At 38.5% G+C, this 14861-nt stretch overlaps 1 protein-coding gene across 4 annotated transcripts in view; it reads left to right on the top strand.

Annotated features, from left to right (window-relative positions):
- Positions 1-14861, top strand: part of TENM2 (teneurin transmembrane protein 2) — a 1303382-nt gene that overhangs the window by 204846 nt on the left and 1083675 nt on the right. The gene's annotated exons all lie outside the window — the stretch shown is intronic.

Here is a 14861-nt window from a genome sequence, read left to right as displayed (position 1 = left end):
GCTTACATAAGCTGACCTCATTTACTATGGGAACATTATAAGTATTTAGGAATATGAGGGTAAGCACCATAGAAAGAATAATTCAATCTAGATGTGAGAGGCTCTTTTTTTAAGCTTCATTAACTGATAATTATGTGAGTGCAAAACAATGCCCTTACTGTTTGATAAATGAATATTAGCCTCATGTCATGCTGATAAAAGTCATGAGCAGAACTAGACTCCTCTGCATTTGGGGGACTTTGTTATCTTGATGCTAATGGATTATGTTCATTTTATATAGATAGATATCTCAAATCTCGAATGACTCAGCAGGACCGACTTAAATTAGATTTGTCAATCCATACTCTGCTTATTAGTGTGTCCTGAATATCTTGATGGCAGTCTTACATTACAGTGTGTACTTCACATAATTTATCTATCATGACCTAAAGATTTCGATGATAGGAGAATTTGATTGATCATTAAAATCATGATTATGTATTTATTTGAAAGTATAGCATTGTGGTTTTATTTCCCCCCAAAAGTATTCTCAGAATCAGCAATATGAAATAACTTATTAAAATCTCTTTACAATGTATGCTCTTTTGGAGTGCATTGAATATTACTTCTTTGTAGATATTAGCTTCTTATAATGGAGAGTTGTATTCGTCTGAGTAGGCAGCAGCTATAATAAGTAACCTTCAAATTTCAGCAGCTTTACATAATGAGGGTTTACTTCTTGCTCATGTCACAGTTCAAATGCACACTGGTGGGAGTGGAGAGCAGAGAGAAGCATTGGACAGGGAATTGGTTCTGCCCATCAGAGTCGTGCAGTGACCCAGGTTTCTTCTGCCTTGTGGCTCCACCCCTCTCTAGGTCCCTGAGGTCTTATTTATTCAGTAGGTGGCTAGAAAAGGGGAGTAAAAATTATAAATGAGATGATTTTCTTACTTGGCTCAGTGTGGAAATAGTGGGACTAATTTCTACACACTTTCCATTGGCTGAATCTCTGACATGAGTATGCAATCTGGTGGGGTGACCAGAAAGAAGAGAGGACACCAATGTCAATCAGCACTGACTGTCCCCTCCACAAGATCTAGACACCAAATCGAGGATAACTAAAGATAGGTTTGGTGAACGCTTAATACACAAAAATCTTATTCTGACCATAAGAGATCAAGGTATGATTAAGGTATAATAAGATCAAGGTAAAATAAGACCAAGTAAGGTATACAAATAATTATACCATAAGATGTATGAAATATAGGTACAAATCTTCACTGACCACCATTGTCAGTGAAGATAATAAGACAAGATGTATGAATAATCATACCTTTTATAAAAGATTATGGCTATGCATGCAGAAAGCTATAAATACTGATTAACAGAGGGATAAAGTCTAACAATTTGGGAGGACTGGGAAATTGTCTTGATGTGATGGTACTGATATTGGGCTATATATTCAACAACCAGAATTCTAGATTGCTTCTGTCATTTGCTTGCTGCAAAATGCTGAAAAAGTTTCTGAACCTCAATTTTTTCGTACGAATATTCATATATTCTCACATATAAATATCATAAGACCATATGAAGGGGGATGTTCAAATTAAGTCATGAATAGGGAAAGCTTTTGTGAATGATGGTTCAAATATCCAATTAAAGTCACTGCTGTTACTATTATTTTTTAAATTCTATGTACACAGGCAAGGCTTACATTTATAAAACATTGTTCAGCACACATACACATACAAACACAGACACATCTGCACACATCAAACACACACAAACATCCAGGTAGTAAGAAAAGAATTAAATGCTTTATTTTTTTGATCTTCAGAATGAAGTTGAGAGTCAACGCCTGCATATTTGGTTTCTCTGGTCACTAATACATCTTGCATCTGTGCTAGTTTCATAACCCGTCCTTGGAAAGTAGCATCAATTATCTGTGTCTGTTCAGGTAGGCTGGTTGTGGGACTCTCTGTCCTTTCTGGCTTATAATATTGTTAAGAGCTTCAGAAAAATGAAATTTGTGGAAATGTTTTTTAAACTGTAAAAAAAAATGTATATATGGACGGGAGATTTATTATGATTTTGCCTAGTTTAAGTACCAAATGTCTATCCAGTTAGTTTGGGTCATCACTGTAAAAAATTATTTAAATCACACCTTTACATACCCTTTTAGCCAAAAATCTAGTGTGCTTTAAATAACACATTAAAGCAGCAAGTGTAAAGAAGTCATTTAATATCTGGCATCCATTATTTTTGTTAACTTTGTTTTTACTGATCTCTAAATACCCAGGCTGCCTATTCTCAATAATATTATAATGTTCCATTCTCATAAAGTGACATTCTTTTGTTGGGGGGTGCAGGGCACAGGGAATCAGAGAATAGGTATTTCTCAGGAATCTCAAACCTACCTTGGGTGGTCCTCAGAGCCTAGGATCAGTCTAGCCACGTACACATTCCAGGGACTAGATGAGCAAAGCCATATCACGCTTTGGAACCTGGCCCCAAATTCCTATAATTGGCAAGACCAAACCTTCCTCCTCAATTCTTCACTTTCAAGCTGTGGCTACCTGGATGACTGTCCTAGAAAAATGCTTGGCCGACAAGTTGTCAGAGTTAACATCTAGGGAGGTAGAATGACAATTCTTTAGCTGACATTATTGACTTAGAGCTGGGAAGACACAAAGGCATAGTTTTTTGTTTTATGTTTTTTGTTTTGGATCAGCAAGTCCCACCTGTAAATTCTGACAATCCATGGTGTCTTCGATTGTCTAGGAGACTATAGAGAAATTCACAAGATAAAATTAGATTATCTTTGTAATGATAACTCTACGATGTATGTGACTTTTATTACGGTCAGTTCCCATTTGTCCAAGCCCCGGGCCATGCTCTGTGTTGTTTCTAAACTGGAAATGGGATTGCTGAATCAAGTTCAAACACGTCGCAGCATCGATCCCCTCTTGATCCCTCCCCTGTCATAAACTCAGCTTGGGATCACTCTTTCTGGTAGTTACCCACGTTCCCAAGCGTTTCCACTTTCTTCACCCACTTTTAGAAATGGCTTTTGCTTCTTCAGCCACCTGGAGAATGACTACTCATTTTTCACAACTCACATTAAAAATTCCTGTCTCTGGGAGGCCTGCCAGGATGCACCAGGCAGAATGAAGACTGTCTTATGTGTGATCACATAGCACGTTATATGCAGGACTATTGCAGACTTCAGCCAGCATATTGTGACTGTCTCACTCCTTTGTGTTCCTCAAGCAGATTGTGAGCTCCTTAAACACTGAGATGACATTTTAGTTTTGCATCCCCATAGCCCAGCACCTGCCCTGGCACTTTGTAAGTATTCAGAAAACACACAATGAATGAAGGAATGAAGGAATGAATGAGTGAATGATTGTCCCTCTTAGAAGAAGCAGGAGAATTATAAGACAAAGCGATAGACAAGGTGCCTACTCTGAAAAGTTAAGCATTACACATTGAGACCCACACTTTGAATCAAGAGTGGAAAAAAAAAAAAAAAAAAAAAACAGGTAGTAATTGCAGAGGGAGGGCAGCTAAGCATGTGGCTGCTTTGGATATTTACTCATCAGACCAGACTGAAACAGCCTTAATCAGGGAAAATCAATCTGCCTGTTTTTCAGTGTAAGCATAAACATGCTGACAGTAGATGCTGCATAGGTGTTCTGAAAAATCTTACATCAACCTCAAGTTAGTTATAGCTTCATTTACTTTCTGTGTATAAGTTTGAATTGTTTATGCTTACCTGGAAGGGCAAATTTATCTTCTGCAAGCAGTGTTCTATATCATGTCATGCCTGAGGTCAAATGTCTCTTAATGCACAAAATACAGTCCAAATGCTGCCTGAGATTCCATCTCTTCTCCAACTTGATCCAGTTTGCATTCACTATTCTCTATATTCACCAGCTGTCTCAGCAAGAATTGTCCACATGTCTTTCTCCATATCCTGTCACTACCCTTCACAAGTCCTCTTGTTTTCTCCAGCACCAGCATCACCCTGAAACTTCTGTGGTACCACACATGCCAATGATGTCTTCATCCTCTGAATTGTCCTTTTCATTCAAATAATCACTTACTTGTGCTGTCTTCTGCATAGTAAAAGAAATTGTTCAACAGAATTCAACTTTAAATTTTCCATAAGGTTTTGTGTGTTGTTTTCCCAGGCTTATTTTACAGTTACTGATGGAAGGAACTTCGCTTCTTTGTGTTCAGTTGTAGCAGCTAGCACAAGGCCTTGATGATCGTCAGTGTGTAATAAATGTTTGTTGATATTTGAAAATGATGCCTGGGTTTATTTACTTTTTAATTATTTTACTTTATTTTACTTTTTTGAGATGGAGTCTCGTTCTGTTGCTCAGGCTGGGGTGCAGTGGCACAATCTCGACTTGCTGCAACCTCTGCCTCCTGGGTTCAAGCGATTCTCCTGCCTCAGCCTTCCAAGTAGCTGGGACTACAGGCACGTGCTGCCATGCCCTGCTAATATTTTATATTTTTAGTAGAGACAAGATTTCACCATATTAGTCAGGATGGTCTGGATCTCCTGACCTCCTGATCCTCCTGCCTTAGCCTCCCAAAATGCTGGGATTATAGGCGTGAGCCACTGCGCCCAGCTTGATGCCTGGGTTTAATAGTAACAGTAAATTAATCTTCGGAATGGAAGCTTCTGTACAGGGAGATATGGTGCTTCCTTTGGCTAGCTATTTATGAAACTCCACTCCTTTGTTGCTTCCTCTGGGGTCAGAGGAGTGGGGTTTAATAAATAGCTAGGGGCTCTGTTCTCTCACTGGCAGTAGATCACCAAGGTGATCAGTTTCAACTCTTTATGTTTTCGTTGTCTCATTGGTAAAATGGGATGGTAGTAACAGTTGTGGAAAGAAAAACATGAAAATAAAATACATGTGAAGGTTATGCTTCATGGTCAGTATACATTAAATATGAGCTACTATTTTAGTGATTTTCTCTTTTATAGGTCCTAGGGCCCAACTTCCTGTGGTCACATTCCCAACTCTTCCACTTATGTATGATCTCTTGCCTTGAGCATGTCTCTTAACTCCCAAGTCTCTGTTTCTCTCTCTGTAAAATAATCAAGGCAGTAATACTGTCCTCCCAGTGTCATTCTGATAAATAAATGAGACTACGCATGTAGCACACTCAGCGGTGTGCACAGACCATAGTAAGCACTCAATAAACAGTCGCTGTGCTCATTGAGATTCCACTTGCCCATGCTGACATTTCCACGAAGAAAATGTTGCCCTTTATCACAATAAATAAATAATTTTTCTGAACGTTAAATCCCAAAATATGTCATATCCCTCTTTGGGCTTTCCTCTTGGTGCCATGGAATAAAAGGAAAAGGTGTTTGTTGTTCCATGCATTTGTTTGATGCAGTTGTTATTTTGTAGGAATGAGCTTTCTATAAAAGGGTAGTCTTGTCTAAGTGATTTATATGTATCTGATGTAAGCATCACAGCTCTTGACAGATAGGGCCATCTATCACTATACCATGGAAAGTATACAGACATATGGCAGGATACCACTGACCCACGTTTCTTGGGTGTGGTCAGTCCTGATGTCTCCTTCAGTACCTGTGCCACCTACCCACTGAAGAGCTCACACACACTCCTGCTTATGTGAAATGGGTACATCTATTGGCTGGAGTGTTTACATGGAATCCTATTTCTTCTTTCTAGAGAATTGCCTATGCTGATTTTAAGAAGGGATAAGCATACCATAGAATTCCTTGTAGGAGGATTAACAAATAGGTTTCTTTTGAATTCCCTCTCAGGAGAAAAATGTACAATCAAGTTGTTACCTCTATTCTAATCTAGTCAAGCTTCATTGGTTTGCAGGTCAATCTCAAAATAGGATTTTGTTTGAATCTCAGATACAACAAAGCAAACTCCTGCATAAATGCTAGCTAGGTATGGTGTATGTGTGTGTGAAGTTCCTCATAAGAAGACAAAAAAAAGTTGTTTTGGCCAAACTCAGTGTATAAACTCTCTGGGATAGTGATATGCCTCTTATGACATTTAATATATTGATTAAAGTCACTAAAAACTTATCTACCAAATTTTCATGGCACATGTTTGAGACACAGCATGCTTAAGTTTCTATATGACACTCTCACTGGGAATTTTATGTCAAGACATAAAAATCCATTGACATAACATTAGGTCAGTTTTTTGTTTTTATTTTGGTTTAATTTATACCTTTAAAAGTTGATCTTTAATCCCTCTTCTTTTTCCGTTGAACCCACTTCAGTGAGACTTTTGTTTCTAAACACTTCACCAAAGCTGTGTTTGTCAAGGTCCACAATGAACCTCATAGCTAAATCCAGTGGCCTGTGCGCAGTTCTCATCTTACTTGACCTACCCCAGGATTTGACACAGTTAATCACTCCTCCTAAAACTCTTTCTTCACTTGACTTCTTAGTTATCACTCTTGATCCTCCTCTGGTTACTCCCTCTCAGTATCCTTTGCTGGGGGCTGACCCATCCTCTTCCCTTCCACAGCTCTGTCATGGGTCTTTGTAGCTTCTCTCTCTTGCATTCTCTATCTGGGTGATTGCATCCTGGCCCATGTCTTTAATGCAACTGAATTGCTAATGACTGTTGCCTCTTTGGCTCTGTTCCAGCCACACTAGCCTCTTTCCCTGCCTTGCCTTTGATTCTGTTCCAGCCACACTAGTCTCTTTTCCTGCCTTGAAAATCCCAAATGAACTTCTACCTTTATACTTGATACTCACCAGGTTGCTCCCCTGGTAGCTGAATGGCCCCTTCTGTCACTTCCTAGAACATTTAGTTTCCGTTTTCTCAGTTGAGTCCTTCCTGACCTGCCTATGTGTGTGATCTCCATAACATAACCACTCACTCCAATGCTTATTTAATTACTTTTATCAGGCAGGGGCTGAACAGGAAACAGAGGGCACACTGTTAAGGGTTTTACAGAAGAAAGGTTAACAAAGGAAATGCATATGAAGGTATAGGCAGGTTAAGGGAATTGACAAGGAATGGTGAACTACTCAGGAATGAGCAACCATGAAGCAGCTGTGTTCACCTCCAGGACTGAAAAAACAAGCGAAGATAACTATGTTACCCAAGACTGTTCGCAACCTGGAGCTATGAAAGATGAACTACTCAACAGGAATGTGGCTGGGGAAGAGCACAGCCACTTCCAAGAAGGACCATGAAGACCCAAGGGAGACAGAGGGAGAGGAAGATCAACTGAGAAGAAATACCCTTGACTTTCTCTTTTGCCTTCTGAACTCTTTCTATTATCTTCCATTGGCTGAATCAATGAAATTCCACAGGGTGCATAAAGGTATCTCAGGTTCAGCTTCCTGCCACCCAGAGCAGAGCAGAAAAAGGTGGGGAATGGATCTAGGGGAGAGAACAAAGACAAACTAATAAAAGATGTTTGTAAAGGCTTATTTTCACTTGGCACTTGGGAGTGTGACATTCTACCCTGCATGGATCATGACAAAATCAGCATTAAATGTTCTTGCCTCCTTTTTGATAGGGTAACCTCTATACCATCCAAACTAATGTTGGTTGAAGTCATGACTAGTCATTGTGTCTTCTCCAAACAGCAGGAGTGGTGTTCACAGTGTTTAACAACCAGTGTGACACAGGCACAAAGGTCAGAACAGTAACCCAACAAATGAGAGTAATGTGCAATACTGGGTCCAAAAGGGACAATTTGGAAGAGATGCTACAATGTGAATATTTGAAAGGGGTGATCTTTTCTTTTCCAAGGACATCTGAGAAAATTGTGCCCTTATATCCAGGAACCCGTGTGATCTATTCATAGGCAATGTGGTGAACTTGATGGAAAAGGCATCTCATTTAAACCTCCAACAACTCTTCTCTGTTTTCTTCATTTTCAGATTTGGAACCTAAGGTTCAATTAAGGTCATTTTGCCTAAGACCACTTATTTATCTGTAGTGGAGCTGGGACTGACACCCAGACTTTCTGACTCCAAAGCCCCAGCTCTCAACTAGTCTTGATATTAAGACTGCCTCCCAGATGGAATAGTGGAGGATTTAAGAACAGAAGCTGCATATTTCGAACTTCTTATGTTTTTTATTTTTCTTTCCTCATTTTCATATTTTTTTTTCCAGAGGCAGGGTCTTACTTTTGCCTAGACTGGAGTGCAGTGGTTCTGTGCCTCTAATTCTTGGGCTCAAGCAATGCTCCTGCCTGAGCTTCCAAGTAGCTGGGACTACAGGCACACTCCAGTATGCCTAGCTATTTATATTTTTATTTTTTATTTTTTATAGAGATTGGGTCTCACTGAGTTGCTCATGCTGGTCTCAAATGAGCTTTCATTTTTTAAATGTTTCAATCGAAATCCCTGGGAAAGTCTATTCTCTTTTTATTTCCTACAAGATTTTATCTTTCAAAAGTACATTTGGATTCATTCCTGAATTTGGCTAAAATCTAAAGCAGGGTCTGAAGGTACCGTGTGTTTCTCCTCCTTACCACATCCATTATCCAAACTCTGTATACAAAAGACACCTAAAATATACATGTGAAATGTCTGAATAAAATTCCTTCTTACTTAGGACTGTGGTGTTAGGCTCAGCATTCCAAAGCGTGAATAGTCATAGCAGGTGACACATAAGGTTGTTCTGACACAGGTACCTATGAGACATAATTGCTACATTTTACCTTGGACTGTGCTCTTATTTTTAAAACTATAGGCCACTTGTATAAAACAATCAGCAAACCTGAATTTCCTTACTTGCTGTGTTCTTTCTACTTTTCTAAACCGCAATTTCCTGTTTCCCCTTTCTCTGCTTTACTACTGTCAATAGAATACCAACAAGAAATTACTCATTCAAACTCTTCCTTTGCAATAATTATTTTGAATCCTTAAATCCTGACCCATACCTGCAGAGGTGCCCAGATGGGCTAGGCTACCTGTGTGGATAATTGGAAGGCTCCTCTGGGTACCGCTTTTTCCATCACAGATTATAATGTCTTTGTAAAAATGAACAAACTTTGTGGGCTGGAAGAAGCAAAGATGATTATTATGACCAGGAGCATGTTGGAACCTTGATTTTTTTGGTGTGTGTACATCACACTTGTCTGCCTAAGTTAATGAAGGAAGAGTGAAGACTTACTTATCATTTTAATACAGTTTTGAGTTTCTCAAGAGAGAATTTCTCATTTGTCTCAAGGTGATTTGAGTGTGTGTGTGTGTGTGTGTGTGTGTGTGTCGGTGTGTAGGGTGTATTCAGGTTGTCCAGATGATAAATAGTGCCCTAGGTAAGTTGCGGGCTATATATGTAAAAAAATAGAAGTAATATTGCAATGGGAAGTTTTCAGATAAAAGTAGAATTCAATTTTGTTTTGAAAGGCTATGATGAATGTTAACCACTTTTTTGCTGAAATTCTTTTCCAGACACATCTTAATCTTTTAAAATGATCCTTATGTGATTTTTAATATAAAATACATAATAATGTAGATAAATTCTGTTATTAATAACATTTGAGGGAGCGATTTGTTCTTCATTTCCTTTTTCCACTCCCTTGAAATAAAGACAGAGCTATGGTGTGCAAGGCTGTAATGTGAACCGAGTTTTGTAGTTTTTTTTTTCCTTGTTCCTGGAGTTCTACAACTGAGAAAATTATTTCCCTGGTTTTCTCACAATGAATTTCTGCATGTTTCATTCAAAACAACAATAATGGAAACATACCCTGCATGTAATACATCTAAACACCCACAAATAAACAGTGATTGAGATTAATGCACCTTCAGCTTGTGCTTATTCTTATGCACTTATGTAGGCATGAAGATTTAATTTTCCCTGTCGCATGAAGCAAATACCATCTCTTATGTGGCAGATTTGTTTTGGGGCTCTCTCTCGTACCCTTATTTCCCACATTGCTGTTTTGACATAGTATTAGCCCATTAAATACTTTCATGAAATACTGAAGAACAATAATTAGTAAATAGAGTGAACACATGAAAAGTTTCATTTTGTACCCAATGTAAGTAGTATAGATGTCTTCTTGCTTTGTTTTAAGTTTCTTTTTATTGTACATTTTAAGGTGTACAATATGAAGTTTTGATATACATATAATGAGCACTTCAGTCAAGCAAATTGACATATCCATCACTCTTCATAATTACCTTTATGTGTGTGAGATAAGAGTACCTCACATCTACTTTTCGCACATTTTCATGATGCAATACAATATTATCAATAATAGTCACCACACTGTACATTAGATCCCTAGACTTACACATCCTAGATAATTGCAAGTTTGTATGCTTTGACCTACTTCTCCCCATTTCCTCTCTGTTATTCCTGCCCCTGGAAACCATGTTGTACTCTCTGTTTCTACGTATTCAACTTCTTTTTTTTTTTTTTTTTTTAAAGATTCCACGTATAAGTGAGATCACACAGTACTTTTCTTTCTGTGTCTGGCTAATTTCGCTTAGCATAATGTCCTGTTGATTCATCAGTGGTGTTGCAAGTGGCAGTATCTTTTTCTTTTATAAAACCGAATATTTATGTATATTCACACGCTATAGATACTGTAATTTCCTTATCCATTCATCCATTTACAGGCACTGACGTCGTTTCTGTATCTTGACTATTGCAAAGAATGCTGCACTGAACAAGGGAACACAGACATCCGTGTGGGGTGGTGCTGATTTAAGATGGGGTACTGAATGTCTTTGTCCTTTTAAAATTTTTAAAATATTTTTGTCTTTTGTTCCAGAAATAGTACCCATATTTCTCAGATTCAAAATGTGCCCTGAGATATGTTAACAGCACAGATGTTATATTTATTAGAAAGTTTATATCATCAGTAATTTTAGTTTCAGGTGGCCAGTGGTAACACAATTTTTTTAAGCTTTAAAATGATGTAATACATTTAGCAAGAACTAAGGTGACTTATGTGATCCAAAAGATAATATCATCTCCAATACGGATTACTTTTGTATGTGTAACATTTTGTCACATTCTTTGTCATGGGACTTGAAATGTGAGTCTTTAAAATGTGGTCCCCTTTCTCTGTCATACCGCACATTCAATTAATTGCCAACTCCTGAATTTTCTGTCTTCAATGTTTCCCCTCTCTACCATCATTTTTATCACTCATTCTATCATCATTCTGATAAAAGGCCCTCGTTTCCTCTGGCCTAAACTCTCACAGTGCTTCTACCTCTTTATCTGTGGTCTGTGGTCTTTCTTTTTGTTTTTGTTTTTGAGACAGAGTCTTACTCTGTTGCCCAGGCTGGAATGCAGCTGCATGCGATCTCAGTTCACTGCACCCTCCATCTCCCAGGTTCAAGCAATTCTCCTGCCTCAGCCCCCTGAGTAGCTGGAATTACAGGTGTGTGCCATGGCACCCGGCTAATTTTTGTATTTTTAGTAGAGATGGGGTTTCACTGTATTGGTGAGGTCGGTCTTGAACTCCTGACCTAAGTGATCCATCCACCTTGGCCTCCCAAAGTACTAGGATTACAGGAGTGAGCCACCGTGCCCAGCCGTATCTGTAATCTTTCTCAAATCAAAACCTTTCCACAAGGTTGCCAGATGACTTCATAAAGATGTGAATCTCTAAACATTGAGAATCCTCACTGGACTTCAAATTAACAGCAAATCCCTGATGATATTCTCTCAGTGAGGCTCTCTCCTATTCTTTCAAGCTGATCTTCTAGAATATTCTCTGTAGGAACTTGACATTCTCGCCCAACCCAGTTATTTCTGAATGCGTCTTTTGTGTATGTCTGAAACTTTTTGTTGTTGTGTTCTTTTTTACCCAACTTGTGCTTCGTGACTAAACATAGCCCTTTACTTTTGTGGAGCCTTTCTTGAACCATCAGCCAGGTAGGGCTGAGCTCCTGTTCCCCAAACTCACTGAGCTTTCTCTGCCATTTTATCATTCTATCTAACTGGGCTGTGCATTACAATATCTTTAATTAATGAAATAGATACTATTTATCATATGCATATTATCTAGAGGTTTGCAATTGTGATCTTATTTATTCCTCTACCAACTTAAAAAGGAAGGTATAAATGTAGCTTAGCAGGATTGATCCTATGCTTCCAAGTAATGTAGAAGTATCACACGGGTGAATCATGCTGACTTTCATATCTCTGTGCTTTGCAGTGGCCTCAATTACAACCACTTGTATTTAGTACTTCTTTACTCTTTCAGATTTTATGCCCCTTGAGGACAGGGCTTACTCTTGCTCATAATTGTATCTTCCACGTAAGGTGCTTTTTGTGTAGTTTTATACTTTCCCAAAACTATAAAAAAGATATCAACGTAATAACTAAGGGGAAAATAACCTATTAGGATGGAAAATAAAGCAGTCTCTGTGTGACCCCCATGGTTTAATCTGGATGGGGAACGTGGATAAGGGATATGTTTTTAATATCGTTTCTTCTCACTTTCAGAGACCTTAGGTACCTTGACCTGAGAATTTTATCTGGGACAAGGCAAAGAAAAACTGCAATGTCAAAGCTTTTCCGAGTTCCTAGTATTGCTGAGGGTGTCGACCTATGGCAGCTGGCTCTTTAGTTAATCACATTAATGATGCTTTTAGTTTTAAAAATAAGAGCCAGGTGTAGTCCAATCAAGGAAAGTTGAGACAAAGGGGAAATGAATTTGTTCTATGAGTTAAAAAGGGCTTTTTTTCCTCCAGTTTTTCACCTGACAGCCTAAGCCTAAAAGATTTAACAATGGTGTTTGTACTTAATGGCTAGTAATTATGTAGTACAGCATTATTTGAGGCAAGTACACATATAAGAAAAAAAAATTAGACTACAAGACAGTCACCAGTAAGGGAAATTGGTAATTATACCGAAATCCAAAACTTCCTCTTTAAAGATCTCCTGTGATGATGGAGAAGGCCAGTTGTTTGAGTCCCAAAATGTCATACCCAACCTGAATTTCAATCCCTTGCGGGCAGTTTGCTTAGAGGCAGAAAACACAGTTCTCTGCAGACCCATCCTCATTTATTTGCACGTATTCCCTGGTAGGTTCGCTGTTGGCTTTTGTCAAATAATGTCGATTCTTAAATCAGGTATTAGAAGATACAAAAGTGCCTTGGTCTTATCCTAGGGGATAGGATGGGTGTCAAGACTCAGAGAAAGTTCAATTCCAATGAGAGACATATTTGATGGGAGAGAGGACCAGAGGGAGATGGCCACCATATTCGTGTCAGGGAAAGCAGTTGACATGTGGCCTGAAAGATAATAGGGACATGGAAAAGGACTTAAATCAGTTGTACTGTCATAAGGCCCTATAAATGAATCTGTATTACTTGTCATTAACTTTGCCTGAATGGCGAAGTGAGCTCTATTTAATTAAATGAAAGCCTCAGTACTCTTATTAGAAAAGAAGAACTACAGCAGGTCCATATGGTCCCTTCTATGAAACATGCAAAGCCTCAAAGTCTCAGGCCTGAGCAGCCTCAGCTGCCGCCTATTAACATGAATGGTAACAGCATGATCATATCCTCAGACCTTATAACATTCATAACCATAGAGTTGTAATTTTACTCTTACAGTGACAAATGAGAAATTATAAACATTTAATTTGGAGGGAAATTTAACATATTATTCCCTAAGTCCACTTGGCAAGTGAAGGAGGCTATTAATATAAACTCATTACATTGCAGTATTGCATCCCTACAATCACAAAAGCTGGCTTTTTAAAATCACAAGTGACAAGTTGAGGTGGAAGAAATTCTGCATTTATACGCCTTCTGTCAAAGTGAAGCATCTTGGACAATGCATACACCTGTCTGAATGTCAAGACCTATGCCCTCGGACTTCAGGGTGTTTATACATTTGGCTTTCAAATTGGAAACTCCACATTAAAGCATCCAGATTTTCTCTGGCTTTATTAAAGCAGCTCCAGAACAAGGTGAAGGAAGTGAGTTTCTCATCCTGGTCGGGGCTCTTGGTCCGTAACTGTGCTTTAGTGCACTCTCCCAGTGGGTAAGGATGGAGTGTTAGCACAGACAGCAGAGTTAAGCCGGAATGTCCTGCGGAGCCTCACCATCACAAAGGGTAATACTACTTTATCGATCCCTTCCACACTGTCTCCCACCGTTGTGTTAAGCCTGTGGCGAGTACAACCTTTACAAAACGAGATCTGGCGATATGACTTACTTTCTAACTTGAACGTGAACTTAAAAAAATGGATAAAAGCGTGTTTTGTAGGAATGGCATGGTGTTGGCATTTCACAGCGTAAATGATAAAAATAAAATCAAAGTCAAGTATCTCAACAGAGGGAAAAAAGTCACATTGAGACTTGCACACACGCATATAAAATGGGGCCACATTCTTCCACTTAAAGCAGAAACAGCTTCATTTGCTCATGTTCTATTGAATTATCCAGCCTTTTCTTGTTACCTTAAGAAAGGCAACATTGTTAGCATATATTTTTAGAGATTCAATGCTCATTTTCATTTCAGACTTTATGAACATACATCAATGAGGTTAGGAGAGGTTCCATATGTTTAAATTGAGACAAATGGATTGATTTTCCCCCAAATATTGATGATTTATAAGCTGTTATGCTTTGTGATTTTTTTTTCTCTTAATAAGGCATTCCACTCTCAAGGAGTTAAAAAAAAAAAAAAGCATTTTCTGAAAGCTACATGGAAACATGTTTTTAATTGGCACTGTCCTCATCCTTCCAAGGATAATAGGAAAAAGCTTCTACTTCACCGCTTGCATGATTTTTGATTTTACCTTTGTTTGTCACGATGCAGAATTAAGGGGGAAAAAATTGGCCGTGAGGTACCTTTTAAAAAGGCTTTCCCTTTCATTGTACGTACTAATGGGATGAGAGAGAAGTAAAAGACAGATTTATT

This window comes from Macaca thibetana, chromosome 6 (assembly GCF_024542745.1).
Source record: "Macaca thibetana thibetana isolate TM-01 chromosome 6, ASM2454274v1, whole genome shotgun sequence".
NCBI classification, from domain to species: Eukaryota; Metazoa; Chordata; class Mammalia; order Primates; family Cercopithecidae; genus Macaca; species Macaca thibetana.
The sequence above is the reverse complement of the archived record's forward strand: the minus strand, read 5'-3'. Positions and strand labels throughout refer to the sequence as shown.